This window comes from Bison bison, unplaced genomic scaffold, assembly GCF_000754665.1.
Source record: "Bison bison bison isolate TAMUID 2011002044 unplaced genomic scaffold, Bison_UMD1.0 scf7180017864310, whole genome shotgun sequence".
Classification (NCBI taxonomy): Eukaryota; Metazoa; Chordata; class Mammalia; order Artiodactyla; family Bovidae; genus Bison; species Bison bison.
In genome coordinates this window covers 452,129-457,868 of record NW_011494882.1, presented here as the reverse complement: position 1 = coordinate 457,868, position 5,740 = coordinate 452,129, and positions in this window count along the sequence as shown.

Sequence of the window (5,740 nt, the reverse complement as noted above, 5' to 3'; positions counted from 1 at the left end):
AAGAAAATATTAATTATATAATGAGTGATGGCTAAGAAATAAGAGGTGTCAGTGCTGCTGCTAAGTCACTTCAGTCGTGTCCGACTCTGTGGGACTCCATACACGGCAGCCCACCAGGCTCCCCCGTCCCTGGGATTCTCCAGGCAAGAACACTGGAGTGGGTTGCCATTTCCTTCTCCAATGCATGAAAGTGAAAAGTGAAAGTGAAGTTGCTCAGTCATGTTCGACTCCTAGCGACCCCATGGACTGCAGCCTTCCAGGCTCCTCCATCCACGGGATTTTCCAGGCAAGAGTACTGGAGTGGGGTGCCATTGCCTTCTCTGGTGTCAGTGCTAGTTACTGGCAAATAGGAGAGGGAAGAAAAGCAGTTTATGCCGAAGTTTCAGCCCTTGAGATGGTCTTGTGATGAAAGGATTATAGAAGGATTGCATGACTTCAGAAGGGAAAGTGGAGTGATCTATGACTTAAAATGAGACTGGGGAAATGGGAACACAACTTTTTTTCTAGTTTGTTGTGAGAGCAACAGGAAATTATGAGGGGCATATCACTGTGGCTGTGGGGTATAATGAACTGATTAGAAGGAGTCAACTCCAGACATAAATGAAAAATGTAGTGGGGAATTTAGCCCCACCCAAAGAAAAGTCTGACTTTTGATCCTGGCTCCTATCAGGTAACATTTAAACTCTTAGAATTTGTTGAGAGTTAGGAGAAGGCAATGGCATCCCTCTCCAGTACTCTTGCCTGGAGAATCTCAAGGACAGGGGAACCTGGTGGGCTGCTGTCTATGGGATCGCACAGAGTCAGACACGACTGAAGCGACTTAGCAGCAGCAGCAGCAGGAGTCTTTGTCTGGTAGCAGGTCCCAGGTATGAGTAAGATGAATCCAAATTATGGTGAAAGTATAGTGCTTTTTCTAATAAAATATTGTACAGATTTTAGTATTTTAAATTGTTTATCAGTTGAAGATTACATAGGCTATATTTTTCATACTGTTTAATGCATGCTTCCAGAGTCTCACAGACGCATGATTCTCATAACACTCTCTTTATTGCATACTCCATTAATACATATCTTTCTGAGCTTATTGCGAAAAATTATGAGGCCTCAGGTGTCTAATGTAAATACCAAATGATGTTTAAAACTGTCTTTATCCTTATTTCCAAAGTAGATTTGATGAGAAAACACTGCAGTGACATACCTTGCTTCTTTAAATTAGTATGTTTCCTGTGAAAATAAGGGATCAATTGTCATTTTACCAGAGATGTTAAGTATCGTTTGATCATCTAAAGGACTGTTCTAAGAAGGAAATATCTATCTTACATTATTTTGGGAGTCTGGTAACTTAACAGCTTAAAAGTATTATACGCTCTGCAGAAATGGAGGTGTATATACTCAGAAAATCTTAGGAACATGGAAATGAGAATATTTTGAACTTGCTTAGGTTATTTAGACTGTTCTAAGGCTAACCTTCCTATAATATGAAAATAGTGTGACATTGTCATTAAGTCAAAGACTTATATTTGACCCCTGTGAATTTGCCAGGAAAAGTGAGAGAATGATAGTCACTGTATAAGATCTTCTGAAGACGGGAATCTCTCTTGCTTTTTGAGTACACAACATGATCTCCACCTGCACAAGCTGGCAAACAACGGGTGTCAGGGGATTGACTCATTATATGAAAATAAACCTAATCCATTTTAGGCTAGCTTGTACTTTATGGGACACAATATTAGTATATTAATGTTCGTCAGTAGAAGAGGGGGAAATCTCAAAGCAGATATGTTACCTTCAAACTTTGAAGGTATTGGCAAACACAGTCGACAACTTTGCCTCTCCATTTGTAAAAGCATTTAGTAAGCTGAAAAACTTAAACCAATGTTAGTTTATGTTACTTATAGATCTTAAAGTCTAGAATGTCACCAGCATCACAAACTGCTCATAGATATTTTATGATATATTTTTAAAGTCAGCATTCTAACATAATACTTTCATCTAGTAGATGAGAAAGCAGGCTCAAAGACCTTATGGGACTTCTTGAAAGAAGTTCACACTGGAAGTCAATAGGAAGTGTGATTAGAATCTTATATTGGCACTACTTTCACATTATCACTAACATTGACTTTTTAAAAATATTAGTTTTTGAACTAAATCTCTGTTCTTACTAGAAAAATTTGCCTGAACTTGAGATTTCTCAGCTTGTTTGTGTATCCACAATGACAATGACGAAAGCGCCAATGATATTTTTAAGTCAAACCATTGTAATAGGGGTGGGGCAGGTGCGTGACTGTTAGCTTGAGACCCTGAGAGCAGGGGTTAGAGGTCTGGTGGGCCAGCAGTCAGCAGGCCAGTGATCCTCGTGGCAGAGGGTGCAGTAAGAGGCAGATCACAGCCTCCTCCTTGGGGCCCTCCAGACTCTGTGGCCTCTAGGATGTCAGTGAGCTGGGAGGCCAGCTGACAGGCTGAGCGTTGTGTCCCACAGAGCTCCAGACCCCTCGCTGTGGCTGCCCACTGGCCAGGCCTTAAAGCAGCAGTAAATCTCTCCCCCATTACCACCTCCACATGGGCTGCAGTCCATGGAGGCCTCAGCAACTGGAGTATATGGACGCTGCCTTTAAGGTAATATCTTCAGCCAGCTCCAGTCTCTCTCTTCTAATTTCAAAAGTTGGTACAGCTTAAATCAGTTGTCTCCTCCTAGAAGGTGGCCTGAGGTCAGGGTTAAGTTGTAAGGACGTTGAACATCAGTGCTTCAAGTCCAACCAGAAGAAGTGCAATTGCTCTAAGCTGGGTATTAACCTGATTGGTATTTGCTATGACCCATATTTCCAGTGATCTTATACAAATGAATTGCTCCAGTTTAAATGAAAAACCTGAGGGCTGGCTGGGTCCTAGGTGTGCTGCTCCCTTAGTGATGATGGCTGGGCAGGGTCTGGGGACCTATCCTTGAGGCCGCTAACAGCTGAGATTTGCCTCCTCAGCCAGGCCTGGGCACTGGTGGGAGAAACTAGACTGGGTGCTGGACCAACATTCCCTGGTTGGATAACTAGCTTTCATAGGGCCTCTCTTCTCTTAACTAGGACCTGAAACTCAGAGAGCAAATGTTGAGATTTGGGACTTGACTTTGCTCTTTCTTGTAAGAACAGAAAATAAAATTTGTTTTGGTGGAGGTTTATGGGAATATTGTGACTTCACTGACCTCAGGGACAAAGGATCTGACACCAAGAAGTTTGCAGCAACTATACCTCTCCCCTGGAGAAGGCGATGGCACCCCACTCCAGTACTCTTGCCTGGAAAATCCCATAGATGGAGGAGCCTGCTAGGCTGGGGTCCATTGGGTCGCGAAGAGTCGGACACGACACTGAGCGACTTCACTTTCACTTTTCACTTTCATGCACTGGAGAAGGAAATGGCAACCCACTCCAGTGTTCTTGCCTGGAGAACCCCAGGGATGGGGGAGCCTGTTGGGTTGCCACCTATGGGGTCGCACGGAGTCAGACATGACTGAAGCGACTTAGCAGCAGCAGCAGCAGCATACCTCTCCCCCATCTTTTCTATAAAAGGGTCTTGCTGAAAGCTTTTGGGGAGTTTGGTGTATTTAAGGCATGAGCCACGAGTCTCCTTGTGTGGCTCTGCAATAAACCTTTCTCTGTTCCAGATTCAGAAGTTTTGGTATTTGGTCTCACTGTACGTCAGGCACATGGACTTGAATTTTTAGCAGCATGTCTCAATTAGCAATGAGCAAAACCAGGCAGAGAGAGGCAATGAGAAGCTATGTGATTCCTAAGGTCAGTGGTGACAAAGACTAGAATGGATTTTTCTGACTTTTCAATCATGATGAAAATTAGAGTTCAGCCTAAACAGTATCAGAACTGTAGGAAGAGAAGGAGAATTGGGAGGTGTTGTCAAGTCCTGAGAGGGCACACTGAGACTTTGATCCTGAGGATTTACTTGGAAAAAGGGAACACAGTGGTTGCCTTTTCTTGTTTAGCCTTCTTCAGTTTTTTTTTGCCTCACTTTTGATGTTATCTTCTAGACAGCCTCTTCATAAAGGAAGGAGGCACCTGACCCATGAAATAAATAATTAAAGCAGTCATAATGATTCCAGTTCTTTTCACCACTTAGTGGTTTAGTGGTGACCATGTGACCTATATCTAGCCAATAATATATAAGGGAATGTCTTCCAGGAAAAATAACCATATTAGCAAAAGAGAGAGAAGAAAAAGAGAGAGCTCCCTGACCTCTTCTTCTTGGCTTTGAACTTACTTGTATAATTATGTGATGCTTGGAAATGCAGAAATCTATTTTCACCTTGTAAGAAAATTGAGATGCTCTTAAAGTTTAGTGATCTGATGTCGTTGAAAGCTGAACCAACTCTAAAATTTCTGTCACTGGGCTTAAAAAAAAAAATTACATTTTGCTTAAGCCTCTTTTAGCCAGGTAATTTATTATTCATAGTCAAAAGAACCGTAATAGATTCTGGTTCCCATTAGTCTCCCTTTGCCCTTAGGTCCAATCTCTGCTCTTCTTTGTCTTGCTCTGTGCCTGGAAGACTGACCTCTATGGACTATATCACCTGGACCTCGTTGCCTTCCGGTTTCTGGTTGACATCACCTAATGAGAGGCTCCTACAGATCAGAGTATTTTTTTTCCCTACAATTTTCTCTGTTTCAATGTGGTTCACATTGTGTTGTGCTCCCTAAGGTGGTGGTTTCTGCCTGGTAGCCTTTATTTCATGGTTGCAGCTCTCAATGAAGCTTAATGAATTGCATATTTCCCCCCTTTTCCTTCAGGTCATGGGGGACAACATTAACTTCTCACTGTTGATTCTCCTTGAGTGTCTCAACACTTTGTGAATTCCTTTAGTGTACACATATGTAACTCCAAAGATAGTTTCTTCATTAAAAATTCTTGCCTGAGGCTGTTGACTGTTTTTTTTTTTTTTTTTTTACTGAAACCCTGATACCTACAATGTCTAAAAGCTTTTAAAAATGTCTAAAAGCTTTTAAAAATGAATCAGAACAGATATATGCCATTTATTTTAAAGAGTAGAATAATTCTGGGTCAACACAAGTTGCTTGTAATTAAGATGGAAGTCTTACCCTGTACATTAATTTGCTAGAACTGCTTTAAACACAAACCAGGTGGTTTAAAATTGTGAGACAACTGTCTCACAGTTCTGGAAGCTAAACTCCAGGATCAGGGTGTTGGCAGGGTTTGTTTTTTCTTATGGCTTTGGAGGAGAATCTTTTCCATGCCTTTCCCCTAGTTTCTGGTGAATTTCTGAATATCAAAAGTCTTTGAAACTCCTTCGTTCCTGAGGCATCACCACAGTTTCTTTCATCTTCACATGGTCTTCTCCCATGTGCTTGTCCGTGTCCAAATTCCCTCCTTTATAAGAAATAAGTCACACTGAATTGGGGTCCCACTCTCTCTCAGTATTACCTCAACTTCACTAATTATGTGTGCAATGACCTTATTTCTAAATAAGGTCACATCCTGAGGTGCTGAGGGTTAGGACTTCAATATAAATTTTGGGAAGACATAATTTTACACATAGCATTTTGTCTGAAAAAATCAGTATGGGTTAGTTCTTCTGCCATGGAACAGAAAAAGGACTTAGAAAAGCCTGTCAAACACTAGCTATGGTGATAATATACTGGACCAAGAATAACAACTCTCAACATAAATTCTCTAGTCTGAATAGTAGTTATACTATCATCTTGGAAATGGTTATCCTACACGT